The sequence below is a fragment of the Balaenoptera physalus genome, assembly GCF_965194825.1.
Source record: "Balaenoptera physalus genome assembly, chromosome: 8".
Classification (NCBI taxonomy): domain Eukaryota; kingdom Metazoa; phylum Chordata; class Mammalia; order Artiodactyla; family Balaenopteridae; genus Balaenoptera; species Balaenoptera physalus.
This window is the reverse complement of record NC_138887.1, coordinates 66,181,642-66,195,716: the sequence shown is the minus strand read 5'-3', so window position 1 is coordinate 66,195,716 and position 14,075 is coordinate 66,181,642. Positions and strand designations below refer to the sequence as shown.

Genomic DNA, 14,075 nt, shown 5'->3' with positions numbered 1-14,075 from the left:
CAAAGCTGGTTTGTATTGAGCTTGTGACCCAAAAATCCAAATAGTTGCTTATCGCTTCTGTTGCCAGTCTCAAATTAGGATAATCCCATATGAGAAAATTTTGCACGCAAAAGATGAAGCGGAAAAGATGGATTTAATACACAGAAAAACAGTTATTCAGTAGGACCACAGTTGACATAGAGCCAAGAGGGAGTTCTCTTCACTTTTATCATTTTCTATTTTTCTTTTCCTTTTTAATAAAATCCCTAACTCTTCTTACTGAATGAAGACCAATAAAATTCTTAGAGATGAGGAGTATTTAGAACTTTTTTTCAATTCTTATAGGATAATTTCATAGAAAACATCTAATCTTTGGGGTCTCTAGGAAATGAATGACGAAAAATGGCAATTAGTCTTTACTACTATTTCTTGTAGTAATTACAGAAACAAGAATATGAGCAGGAGATGTCTGAATTGTGGTGCAAAATTTGAAACTTTCTTTTTCAAAACTGGCTAAATCAACATTAACAAAATTTCCAATCATGAAACAAATTCAGTATATCAAGCATAATATTTGAACAGTGAGAAAATGTAAACTAAAATCCAATAGCTCTCGACTTACAAACAGGCTATGGAACAAAAGTTAGTTTGTCAGTTATTTGGCACTTAAAGCACATTTCTCCTGGAGATTGGATTGACGGTAAGGTTCCCAACCCAGGCCAATAGTGTAGATGCTGTGCTTCCTATGTTGGCCAAAGCCTATGTAACCCATAGTATAGCTGAAATATACTATACATTCTCAGTGAAAACCAGTAGAAAAAAGTAACTTTACTTTTCATGATAAAGTGATGTCATTAAAAAAAATTTTTAAATAAAAAATTTTAAAAATTATTTTGGTTATTCTTGTTTGAGAAGGAATTAGTTTTACTTAATAGTTGAGAATGCAAAAAAAAATTTCAAAGAGTTTTCAAAGAGCCACCAATTTGATCTTCCCTTTCCATAATTCAAGAATATTCCTAGCACCTATGTAATGCTTCTCAGCTTTAGTTAGTAAAAATGAGGCGCACAATTCCAACTGAAAAGTCTTCAGCAGAGCCAGCTGTGTGATCTGTGGGACCCAATGCAAAATGAGAGTGTAATACCCCTCATTCAAAAAGCAGGAAAAAAGTGCAATTAAAGATAGTAAAAAAAGTTTTTTCTTTTGTTGTGATCTTTCCCCACCAACTTGTCATGGTGTTTTATTTGCTATTTTATGTCCTTCTAAGTAAAGAAAAATAAAATTTTAAATTATTGGCATGAATTTTACCCTTTAGATTATTCAGTTTTAAATGCAAGCATGAGAGCATTTAACTCATATGTGAAATCACCAAAATCACACAGTTCGAATTTCATAGCTCATACATGAACATGTATAGTATTTTGTAGAAACACTGCATAAAACTAACTCAACTGTTTTTCTTCCAATCTTGATGTGCGCCAGGTCTTGATAGTCTACCAAAACTTGGTCTTCATCTTATTGGTGAGTTAGGAGGGACTGAAAAGTAAAGTAAATACGGTTGCCCTATCTTTTCCTTTCCTTCGATGTCATCATTTTAAATATAACTGCCTAACACAAGGAAGTAAGATGAGTAAGGAAGAATATAAGTTTCCTTGGATGTTTTCTTCTTTCTGCAGAAGAACTTCTGGTTCATGTGGTCTTTCAGGGCTGTCAGTGCCCGCACTTATTCAGTCACAGACTTAAAACACTTAACCTTGTACTCACTTTGAGTTTTGCAGAACTTCCACGCATTATGTGTCCACTGGAATTCTGTGCTTATGGAACATCACAAATGTTACATGTGAATGGGGTGGCAATGAATAATAAACATGCATATTGCCATCTCCTCTGCTCATATGCATGCTCCACGGTTCCATTAGACTTCATTTACAAAACACAAATTCAAAGATAAAATGAAGAATTTCAAAACAGTGACTGCAGAGCATTAAACCAAGCAGGATGTTCTTCTAGCCAAGAGACCTATGCAACTGCAAAGATTGCACACTGGTGAACTTGGCCCTGGGCTGCAGAGAGAAATCTTCCAAGGTAATGGGGACATAGTTGGTAGAGAAAAAGGAAGAAAGTGAGTGAATACAGAGGATATATATATCCACAGGGAGAGACTGATCAAGGTGAAATAACTGAGAGGTGAAATTCTCAGGGAAACAAGAAAATAGAGCATGCAGGTGCTGCCCCAAGCAAAAGGAAAGAAGAAGGAAGGGAAGAGGTTGTTAGTTGTACCGTTTTCCCAAACCACCCACCAAGTTGGTCTCAGTAAGTGATTAATGAACCATAGATGAGTGAAATTCTTGTGACTTGGCATGTATAAGCAGTAGAAAATTTTTTCTCAAGGCAGGCATGATCCCAGAAAACCTAAATGATAGGGTGTGATTGCCAGGATAAGGCTTTTTCTTGTGTGTAACTCCAAGACGTTTCATTCTTCCAGCAATTCGGATGTATTACTTAGACCTCATTCTGGGAAATGATTCCTTCCTTAATGTCAGTGAATCAGTAGCTTTGATTTTTTTTTTTTTCCTGAATATCTGGACCCATAGCAGAGCTAAATTTCAAACAGCACTTTGCATAGGCTGCCCTTTTAATATTCCAATTTTAGACAAATTTTTGAGATTTATAAAACATTGTTTTAGGTTAAAGATGATAGGTTTAATTTCCATCGCTTAGAAAATATGGTGTTGTATGTTTTAAAAGGCTCTGCATTATGACTCAATGTTAGAAACCAGAATATCTAACTTACAAATTGTTTTAAAAGGTATTTTTTAATGAACAGTAAAGTTAACAATGAGTAAAGTTGACATGATGTTATATTTCTTGCAGGGCTTTTTGTTTTTTGCATTTTGGGACAAGTAGGAAGACAGAATTTCAAGGTGGACATCGTGGATTACAATCGCACAAAGTAGAGCCTGGCTTCTTTGTGGAAAGCCCAGATGCAGCTGATTTTGTCCCTCTGGGGCTACGTGGTATCTTCTCTCAGCACCTCTCACCTACTTTACTCTTGTCTTTGAACACTGGATTCCTATAACTGTTCCAGAATGAAAGCCTTGGCCCCATGTCTCTTTGACCTTCCAGTTTGATCCGTGTAGCAAACCGTTTCCCAGTACGAGTTTTCTGGAAGAGAATTCCGATTGGTCAAACATGGGTAAGGGGTCCATCCCTGGTTAGTCCAAGCAGCTGATGCTGAGTGATAGGGATTCCAGAACTTTGGGCAGAGCAGAGTCTCTAAGTGGATGCAGGGGTAGGGGAAAAGGTTATTTCTTAGTACATTAAAGCACGTGTGCGGTTTGAGTCCTTGCATAAAAGCTCTTGATCTCTGCTCTGAACCATAAACAGATTTCATGCAATAGCTTAGGACTCTGTGCTCACTCCCATCACTGAGGCCTTTATCACTATCATAAACCTGCCATGAAAGTTATGGTTAGTTAGTTAGGGCAATGATTTGTATTCCTAACCCAGGTGTGTTTGGCCACGTGCCTTTACTCTTGTTTATTTTATTTTATTGAATTCTCTTTATTGGGGTTAGAAGACCATCTTCTCTTGGGAGGCAAGGATAAAGACCTGATCTTGTTTGAAGCAGGTCTTTATGGGAGACGCTAGGAATTTGATTTCTTCTCTTGTCCCAGTACTTCCCCCCTGTTAAAAATTCTCTATAAATAGGGCCTCAAGGTCAACATAATTTGAGCAATAACTATTAGCAAGGAGTTATGTGGAAATAAGAACTGTTACAGAGAAAATTAGGAAAATTGATTTCATAGGAGCAGGGGAGAGAGAATTTGCCTTCACAGCCTCAGCACTCAAACTGTAGTAGAGGGTTGATACGGCACTTCTGGACACTTAGCACGCGTGCCTATTCTAGGCTAGCATGAATTTTTATAGCTCAATTAGAAAGCTTTGAAAAGATTTTAAAAAGTGTTTTTAAATGATAATGTGTTACATAAATATTCATGGTTACGCAGTCCTCTGAAATCTGGACCACTTAGAACTTCCTTCCATTAAATAATGACTTTTTTTTTTTTTTTTTTGCATACAGGTGCCATCCATTAGAGGGATAGTGACCAATGACATCCATTACGCACGGCCATGAATATTTATCTAGTGCCTTATCCCTGTACCAGAGCGAATAGGAAAAGAGTTATGAAGAGGCTTTTCTTCCGTACCAGATGACCAGTGTCCTTCCTCAGCTCAACTGAAGAAATTAAGTGGACTGGTCTTCAGGTGAGGCTTCATACCCCACTAATATTCTGCTGGGTGAGGGTTAACTTAACTGATGAAAGAAAGTACGTGACAGATTCTAATGCTAGTGGAACAATGGAGTAGTTTGCCAGGGTCTATTGATACAACTCTTTATCTAGAAGTCCTTAAGACAAGGTTAGTTTAGTATTTTGCTTAGAATCTGTGTGACTTAAGAGTTACTCACAGGCAGCCCTCTGAAGAATTGTCAGGCTCTGTACCAGCACCGTCCTTTCCTCTCTACTCCAAAACCAGCCGAGCTTACGCAGATGACACCACAATTGTAACTCAGTGAATGGATGTGAGAGAACTGGGACAGACAGTGAGTAGCCAGCCATGTGTCATTTACCCGCAGACGTTACTGACATCCTACTCTGTCACTCTAAGCCTGGCCCCTTTTTTTATTTCCAGTAACTTATTTCTACCATTCTTTTGAGCATTTCTGTTTGGATATCCTGCCATTATCTCAAACTCAGTCATTATCTTCCCCAAAGCAGTTTGCCCGTCTGATTTTCTACCCTTGTTAATGATATGATTAAGCCTCAAAACCTCTGAGTCACTATGACCTTTCCCCACTTTGCCAACACCATCAACCCAATGGCCAAGTCCTCTTGAAGTGTCTTTTTGATTTGCCCCTTTCTTTCCATTTCAAAACTAACAATATTATTAAAAGTTTCAAATACGTCAAATCTTGCTGGGGCTTCTTAATTTCCTCGCTTTCAGGTCCACTCCCCTCAAACACACCAGATTAAAATTTCCAGAACTCTAATCTTGTCTTATCACTATTTAATTTAATTAATTAATTTATTTTCTGGCTGCACCACGCAGCTTGTGGGATCTTAGTTCCCCAACCAGGGATTGAACCTGGGCCCTCTGCAGTGGAAGCACGGAGTCATAACCACTGGACCACCTGGGCATTCCCATCTTACCACTATTTAATGGCATTTGATGAATTCTGCAGGATTTATTGGGGGGGTGGTGAAGAGTTATATTTTCGTTTCCCTGAAGTCATCTGGAAACGCCCCGAAGATGGTGTCTGTGTATGGTCTTCAGTAGTCACAGTTTTGAGGAAAAATTTAGTGGACATCTGAATCTTTCTTGCACTCTAAATTATTAGTGTTTTGTCATTCACATTTATATCTATACTTTAACTGTAATTAGTTTCGTGTATGGTATGAGATAGTAATCAAGTTGCATTTTTGTTTCCTGTATGGATACGCAGTTTTTCCATTATCATTATTATTAAAAATACTGTTGTTTTCCCATCTCCCCCAGTTCTCTCTCATGAACCAAGTACCTCTACATCTGTTGCCTTTTTATAAGCTCTCTGTTTATTCCATTGGTCTATTCTTTTATCCTTGCTTTAGCAACACACTCTCTTAAATAGCTTTATAATGACTTAGTAAAACAAGTCCTCCTATGATGCTCTTCTTCGTCGAGAATGTCTTAACTAAGACCCTTTTGTGTTTCCATATAAGTTTTAGAAAAAGTTTGTCAAGTTTCACTTAAAAAAAAATCCTATTGCTATTTTGACTGGGCTTGCATTGCAGTAGGGGAACAATGATGTCTTTACAACATGGAGTTTTCCAATTCTTAAACGCAATGTATTTCTCTAATTATATTGGGTTTCCTCAATTTCTCACAATAATGTTCTATAGTTTTCTGTGTAGAGGTCTTGCAAAATTTTTGCTAGATGTATCCCTATGTATTGATATTTTTGATGTTATTATGAATAGTATCTTTCTTAAGAATTTCATTTTCTAACTGTTGCTAGTATATAAAAATGAAATAAAAGTAAATTCTGATAGATTATCCACTGATTCAAGCAAATTGTCTATAAAAAGTGGATAATTTTATTTCTTCATTTACAATCCCTAATCCTTTTTCTTTTTCTATTTTTTTCTTTATTGCACTGGTTAGGATCTCCAGCACAGTGTTGAACTTATGTCCAAAGTCAAGGTGATAACTTTCAGTATTATAACATTACATATAAATGTTTTCATAGATACTTTTTATAAATACTTTGTCAGATTCAAGAAGTTTATGTTCCTAGTTTGCCAAGATGGTTTTTTTAAGAATCATTAATGGTTATAGGATTTTATCATATTCTTTTTCTGAATCTTTTGAGATGATCAGCTTTTAAATTCTTCTTTTAATGTGGTGAATTAAATTAATTTTTAAATGTTAAACCAACTCTGCATTCCCAGAATGAACTCAATTTGATCATGATATAGTATTTTTTTTCATATACTATTTACTTCGATTTGACAATATTGGTTAAAAATTTATATATCTTTATTCATGAGAGAAATTTGCCTGTAATTTTCCTTTCTTATAATGACTTGTCAGGTTTTAGAGTCAAGGTTATGCTAGCCTAATTCCTTACATATTTGGAAGAATTCATTGGTGAAGTCATTGGGATCTGATGATTTTTCACCTATTTTCTTGAAAATATTCTTTAGGGGTTACTAATGTATGGGTTCAATACCTGAATCACCTGTGGGTCTGTTTATATTGTCTTTTTTCTCTTTGTATTTAGTCATAGGTCTTGTTTCTTAGCATCTCTATTAACTCTTAATTGAATTGTAGAAAATATGTAATGTCACCTGATAAAATTTTAAATGTTTTTTTACTGGGAAAAAAGCACACAAATTCAGTATTCTCCATCTCAGTATATGGTATGATGCATTTTCTGGTTTGTTCAATGCTTTTAAAGAACAAAATGAATTCTGCTTTGAAATATGCATGGGCCTGAAGCAACAAAGATTTAGGTAAACAGATGAGAGTCTCAGTAAAAATTATAATGGAATGAGTTAGTATAAAGACAGAGCATATCTATATATTATACATTTGAAAAGTAAAAGACCCATAAAATTGAAATCTGTACAGGTAAAATAAAATTGTTCTCAAACTGATGCACCACAAGTTTCTGAACTGGTTCTGTTACAAAAAGAATGGAGTGAAATTAGCAAGCTTTGCTTAAACTTTTAAAATCTAAATATAATAGAAATCCAGACCTTAAAAATGTATTTATTTTCTCTACCTTATGGTGAGTCTAACAGTTCTTTTAGGGACTAATTATGAAATGTTTCAAATAAATACAAAATAAAAAAAGCTCTTTCATGAATATCCTTAAGGCAAAAGTATAGAGCAAAAGTAGTTATTTTTTTCCCCACATGCCCCACAGGATTTAGTTCACTTTTATAGAACATAGTTTTTATGTTTATCTAAACGCCCAACTATTTTAAGCTGTATTTGACATGCATGGATACTCTTAATTTCTGTGTGTGTCAGAGAAGGGGGCAGGATTCTATTTCAGACCAGAGAATTTGTACTGATGCCACTAATGAACTTAAATTTTAAATTGGGCCCTTACTTTTTGCACACACACTCACACAATTTAATTATAATATGCTGTCCACAAGCTGAAATACAATAGGATGGCAATACAATGATAGAAAGGGCGTATGCTCTTTTTGCTGCACCCTCCATTTCCAGAATCTCACATTATATTTCTTAAAAACCCATTTTGCTCAAGAAATAAGGTTTATTTACCAAGATATAATTAGAAATTAATTTTTTTTCAAAAACACCTTCTACAAGCAGACTTATTGCCTTCTTATTTGTTAGAAGTAGGAAAAGTTTTAGCTTCTATGGCTTTTTCCCTCTAGATTTTTTCTAAAAAATTTAAATGGAAGGTATTTGTAGAACGTAACAAAAATAAGTTTTTTGAAACTAAAAATGTGATTTAGAGCCTACCATCAAGCCTCTTAGATAGCCTCAACCACCAGAGGGCAGAGAGCAGAAGCAAGAAAAACTACAATCCTGTAGCCTGCGGACCAAAAACCACAGTTACAGAAAGATAGAGAAGATGAAAAGGCAGAGGGCTATATACCAGATGAAGGAACAAGAAAAAACCCCAGAAAAACAACTAAATGAAGTGGAGATAGGCAACCTTCCAGAGAAAGAATTCAGAATAATGATAGTGAAGATGATCCAGGACCTCGGAATAAGAATGGAGGCAAAGATTGAGAAGATGCAAGAAATGATTAACAAAGACCTAGAAGAATTAAAGAACAAACAAACAGAGATGACCAATACAATAACTGAAATGAAAACTACACTAGAAGGAATCAATAGCAGAATAACTGAGGCAGAAGAACGGATAAGTGACCTGGAAGACAGAATGGTGGAATTCACTGCTGCGGAACAGACTAAAGAAAAAAGAATGAAAAGAAATGAAGACAGCCTAAGAGACCTCTGGGACAACATTAAACGCAACAACATTCGCATTATAGGGGTCCCAGAAGGAGAAGAGAGAGAGAAAGGACCAGAGAAAATATTTGAAGAGATTATAGTCGAAAACTTCCCTAACATGGGAAAGGAGATAGCCACCCAAGTCCAGGAAGCGCAGAGAGTCCCATACAGAATAAACCCAAGGAGAAACACGCCGAGACACATAGTAATCAAAGTGGCAAAAATTAAAGACAAAGAAAAATTATTGAAAGCAGCAAGGGAAAAACGACAAATAACATACAAGGGAACTCCCATAAGGTTAACAGCTGATTTCTCAGCAGAAACTCTGCAAGCCAGAAGGGAGTGGCATGATATACTTAAAGTGATGAAAGGGAAGAACCTACAACCAAGATTACTCTACCCGGCAAGGATCTCATTTAGATTTGATGGAGAAATCAAAAGCTTTACAGACAAGCAAAAGCTAAGAGAATTCAGCACCACCAAACCAGCTCTACAACAAATGCTAAAGGAACTTCTCTAAGTGGGAAACACAAGAGAAGAAAAGGACCTACAAAAACAAACCCAAAACAATTAAGAAAATGGTCATAGGAACATACATATCGATAATTACCTTAAACGTGAATGGATTAAATGCCCCAACCAAAAGACATAGACTGGCTGAATGGATACAAAAACAGGACCCATATATATGCTGTCTACAAGAGACCCACTTTAGACCTAGGGACACATACAGACTGAAAGTGAGGGGATGGAAAAAGATATTCCATGCAAATGGAAATCAAAAGAAAGCTGGAGTAGCTATACTCATATCAGATAAAATAGACTTTAAAATAAAGAATGTTACAAGAGACAAGGAAGGACACTACATAATGATCCAGGGGTCAATCCAAGAAGAAGATATAACAATTATAAATATATATGCACCCAACATAGGAGCACCTCAATACATAAGGCAACTGCTAACAGCTGTAAAAGAGGAAATCGACAGTAACACAATAATAGTGGGGGACTTTAACACTTCACTTACACCAATGGACAGATCATCCAAAATGAAAATAAATAAGGAAACAGAAGCTTTAAATGACACAATAGACCAGATAGATTTAATTGATATATATAGGACATTCCATCCAAAAACAGCAGATTACACATTCTTCTCAAGTGCGCACGGAACATTCTCCAGGATAGATCACATCTTGGGTCACAAATCAAGCCTCAGTAAATTTAAGAAAATTGAAATCATACCAAGCATCTTTTCTGACCACAACGCTATGAGATTAGAAATGAATTACAGGGAAAAAAACGTAAAAAAGACAAACACATGGAGGCTAAACAATACGTTACTAAATAACCAAAAGATCACTGAAGAAATCAAAGAGGAAATAAAAAAATACCTAGAGACAAATGACAATGAAAACACGACGACCCAAAACCTATGGGATGCAGCAAAAGCGGTTCTAAGAGGGAAGATTATAGCTATACAAGCCTACCTAAAGAAACAAGAAAAATCTCAAGTAAACAATCTAACCTTACACCTAAAGAAACTAGAGAAAGAAGAACAAACAAAACCCAAAGTTAGCAGAAGGAAAGAAATCATAAAGATCAGAGCAGAAATAAATGAGATAGAAACAAAGAAAACAATAGCAAAGATCAATAAGACTAAAAGTTGGTTCTTTGAGAAGATAAACAAAATTGATAAGCCATTAGCCAGACTCATCAAGAAAAAGAAGGAGAGGACTCAAATCAATAAAATCAGAAATGAAAAAGGAGAAGTTACAACAGACACTGCAGAAATACAAAGCATCCTAAGAGACTACTACAAGCAACTCTATGCCAATAAAATGGACAACCTGGAAGAAATGGACAAATTCTTAGAAAGGTATAACCTTCCAAGACTGAATCAGGAAGAAACAGAAAATATGAACAGACCAATCACAAGTAATGAAATTGAAACTGTGATTAAAAATCTTCCAACAAACAAAAGTCCAGGACCAGATGGCTTCACGGGTGAATTCTATCAAACATTTAGAGAAGAGCTAACACCCATCCTTCTCAAACTCTTCCAAAAAATTGCAGAGGAAGGAACACTCCCAAACTCATTCTATGAGGCCACCATCACCCTGATACCAAAACCAGACAAAGACACTACAAAAAAAGAAAATTACAGACCAATATCACTGATGAATATAGATGCAAAAATCCTCAACAAAATACTAGCAAACAGAATCCAACAACACATTAAAAGGATCATACACCACGATCAAGTGGGATTTATCCCAGGGATGCAAGGATTCTTCAATATACGCAAATCAATCAATGTGATACACCATATTAACAAACTGAAGAATAAAAACCATATGATCATCTCAATAGATGCAGAAAAAGCTTTTGACAAAATTCAACACCCATTTCTGATAAAAACTCTCCAGAAAGTGGGCATAGAGGGAACCTACCTCAACATAATAAAGGCCATATATGACAAACCCACAGCAAACATCATTCTCAATGGTGAAAAACTGAAAGCATTTCCTCTAAGATCAGGAACGAGACAAGGATGTCCACTCTCACCACTATTATTCAACATAGTTCTGGAAGTCCTAGCCACGGCAATCAGAGAAGAAAAAGAAATAAAAGGAATACAAATTGGAAAAGAGGAAGTAAAACTGTCACTGTTTGCGGATGACATGATACTATACATAGAGAATCCTAAAACTGCCACCAGAAAACTGCTAGAGCTAATTAATGAATACGGTAAAGTTGCAGGATACAAAATTAATGCACAGAAATCTCTTGCATTCCTATACACTAATGATGAAAAATCTGAAAGAGAAATTATGGAAACACTCCCATTTACCATTGCAACAAAAAGAATAAAATACCTAGGAATAAACCTACCTAGGGAGACAAAAGACCTGTATGCAGAAAACTATAAGACACTGATGAAAGAAATTAAAGATGATACCAACAGATGGAGAGATATACCATGTTCTTGGATTGGAAGAATCAACATTGTGAAAATGAGTATACTACCCAAAGCAATCTACAGATTCAATGCAATCCCTATCAAATTACCAATGGCATTTTTTACGGAGCTAGAACAAATCATCTTAAAATTTGTATGGAGACACAAAAGACCCCGAATAGCCAAAGCAGTCTTGAGGCAAAAAAACGGAGCTGGAGGAATCAGACTCCCTGACCTCAGACTATACTACGAAGCTACAGTAATCAAGACAATATGGTACTGGCACAAAAACAGAAACATAGATCAATGGAACAAGATAGAAAGCTCAGAGATTAACCCACGCACCTATGGTCAACTAATCTATGACAAAGGAGGCAAAGATATACAATGGAGAAAAGACAGTCTCTTCAATAAGTGGTGCTGGGAAAACTGGACAGCTACATGTAAAAGAATGAAATTAGAATACTCCCTAACACCATACACAAAAATAAACTCAAAATGGATTAGAGACCTAAGTATAAGACTGGACACTATAAAACTCTTAGAGGAAAACATAGGAAGAACACTCTTTGACATAAATCACAGCAAGATCTTTTTTGATCCACCTCCTAGAGTAATGGAAATAATAACAAAAATAAACAAGTGGGACCTAATGAAACTTCAAAGCTTTTGCACAGCAAAGGAAACCATAAACAAGACGAAAAGACAACCCTCAGAATGGGAGAAAATATTTGCAAATGAATCAACGGACAAAGGATTAATCTCCAAAATATATAAACAGCTCATTCAGCTCAATATCAAAGAAACAAACACCCCAATCCAAAAATGGGCAGAAGACCTAAATAGACATTTCTCCAAAGAAGACATACAGACGGCCACGAGGCACATGAAAAGATGCTCAACATCACTAATTATTAGAGAAATGCAAATCAAAACTACAATGAGGTATCACCTCACTCCTGTTAGAATGGGCATCATCAGAAAATCTACAAACAACAAATGCTGGAGAGGGTGTGGAGAAAAGGGAACCCTCTTGCACTGTTGGTGGGAATGTAAATTGATACAGCCACTATGGAGAACAATATGGAGGTTCCTTAAAAAACTAAAAATAGAATTACCATATGACCCAGCAATCCCACTACTGGGCATATACCCAGAGAAAACCGTAATTCAAAAAGACACATGCACCCGAATGTTCATTGCAGCACTATTTACAATAGCCAGGTCATGGAAGCAACCTAAATGCCCATCAACAGACGAATGGATAAAGAAGATGTGGTACATATATACAATGGAATATTACTCAGCCATAAAAAGGAACGAAATTGAGTCATTTGTTGAGACGTGGATGGATCTAGAGACTGTCATACAGAGTGAAGTAAGTCAGAAAGAGAAAAACAAATATCGTATATTAATGCATGTATGTGGAACCTAGAAAAATGGTACAGATGAGCCGGTTTGCAGGGCAGAAGTTGAGACACAGATGTAGAGAATGGACATATGGACACCAAGGGGGGAAAACTGCGGTGAGGTGGGGATGGTGGTGTGCTGAATTGGGCGATTGGGATTGACATGTATACACTGATGTGTATAAAATTGATGCCTAATAAGAACCTGCAGTATAAAAAAGCAAACAAAACAACTAATACTAAACTTTCATTGGGTTATTTGTATGGAAATATGTTAATATAAATGTTTCAGATATTACATGAAATTTCTAAAAATCTTATATTTGTATTTGTATGGAAATATGTTAATATAAATGTTTCAGACATTACATGAAATTTCTAAAAATCTTATATTTGTATTTGTATGGAAATATGTATGGAAATATGTTAATATAAATGTTTCAGACATTACATGAAATTTCTAAAAATCTTATATGTTCTGGTATAATGTTATAAGTAATAATCCTAGTTATTACTTTAAAATGTATATCTCAGAAATAACTAATTTTCTTGTCAACTGCATTATTATGAACTTTCATCAAATCTTTTACCGTGGTCATTTTTAAGTCTTTTGTCATTTACAGACAGTTCTGGGTGTACTCTGATGATTTTGCAAATATGTTCCTATAAAAGGGTTTCATCTTCAAGAAATTCATGGAAAAGACTCTGACAAGTACAGGTTTCTGGTAACTGACTGTACTGCTGAACTGAATGAATAAGCATTTTCAGAACTCTGATGAAAAACTGATGAACTCATAAAAGTGCTAACAATAGATCAAGATAAAAAAAAAAAACAATTACATGGGACTGAGTGAACTGATGAGGATGAGTATAATTTTTGTGACTCTCTGTCTGAATTAAAAAAAAAAAAAATCCCACAAGGACTCAGAGGCAAAGAATATACAAATCAATTTTCACTGCAAAGTAAAGGAGCTGTTACAGAGGAGGATTACTGGACTGAATGTCAATATTATGACATAGTATGAGTGTGTTTCATGTTTGGTAATTGCAATCATTCTTGCTTTTGTTGTAGTCATCCATGTACAATGCTTGGTGTCAGTCTATTTATCTTTTGTAAAAATAAAATACAGTGTGTGTGTGTGAAAAAAAAAAAAAAAAAGTGTGATTTAAAGACAAGGAAGTTGGG

The 14,075-nt window shown here is 35.5% G+C and overlaps 2 long non-coding RNA genes across 2 annotated transcripts in view; both read left to right on the top strand.

Moving 5' to 3' along the window:
• The window catches only part of LOC309665638, a 105,659-nt gene that overhangs the window by 11,277 nt on the left and 80,307 nt on the right, over positions 1-14,075 (top strand). The window lies entirely within an intron of this gene.
• LOC309665586 lies at positions 3,099-6,951 on the top strand. The gene is made up of 2 exons (XR_014266544.1): positions 3,099-3,173; positions 4,062-6,951. It is a non-coding gene; the product is annotated as an uncharacterized lncRNA (long non-coding RNA).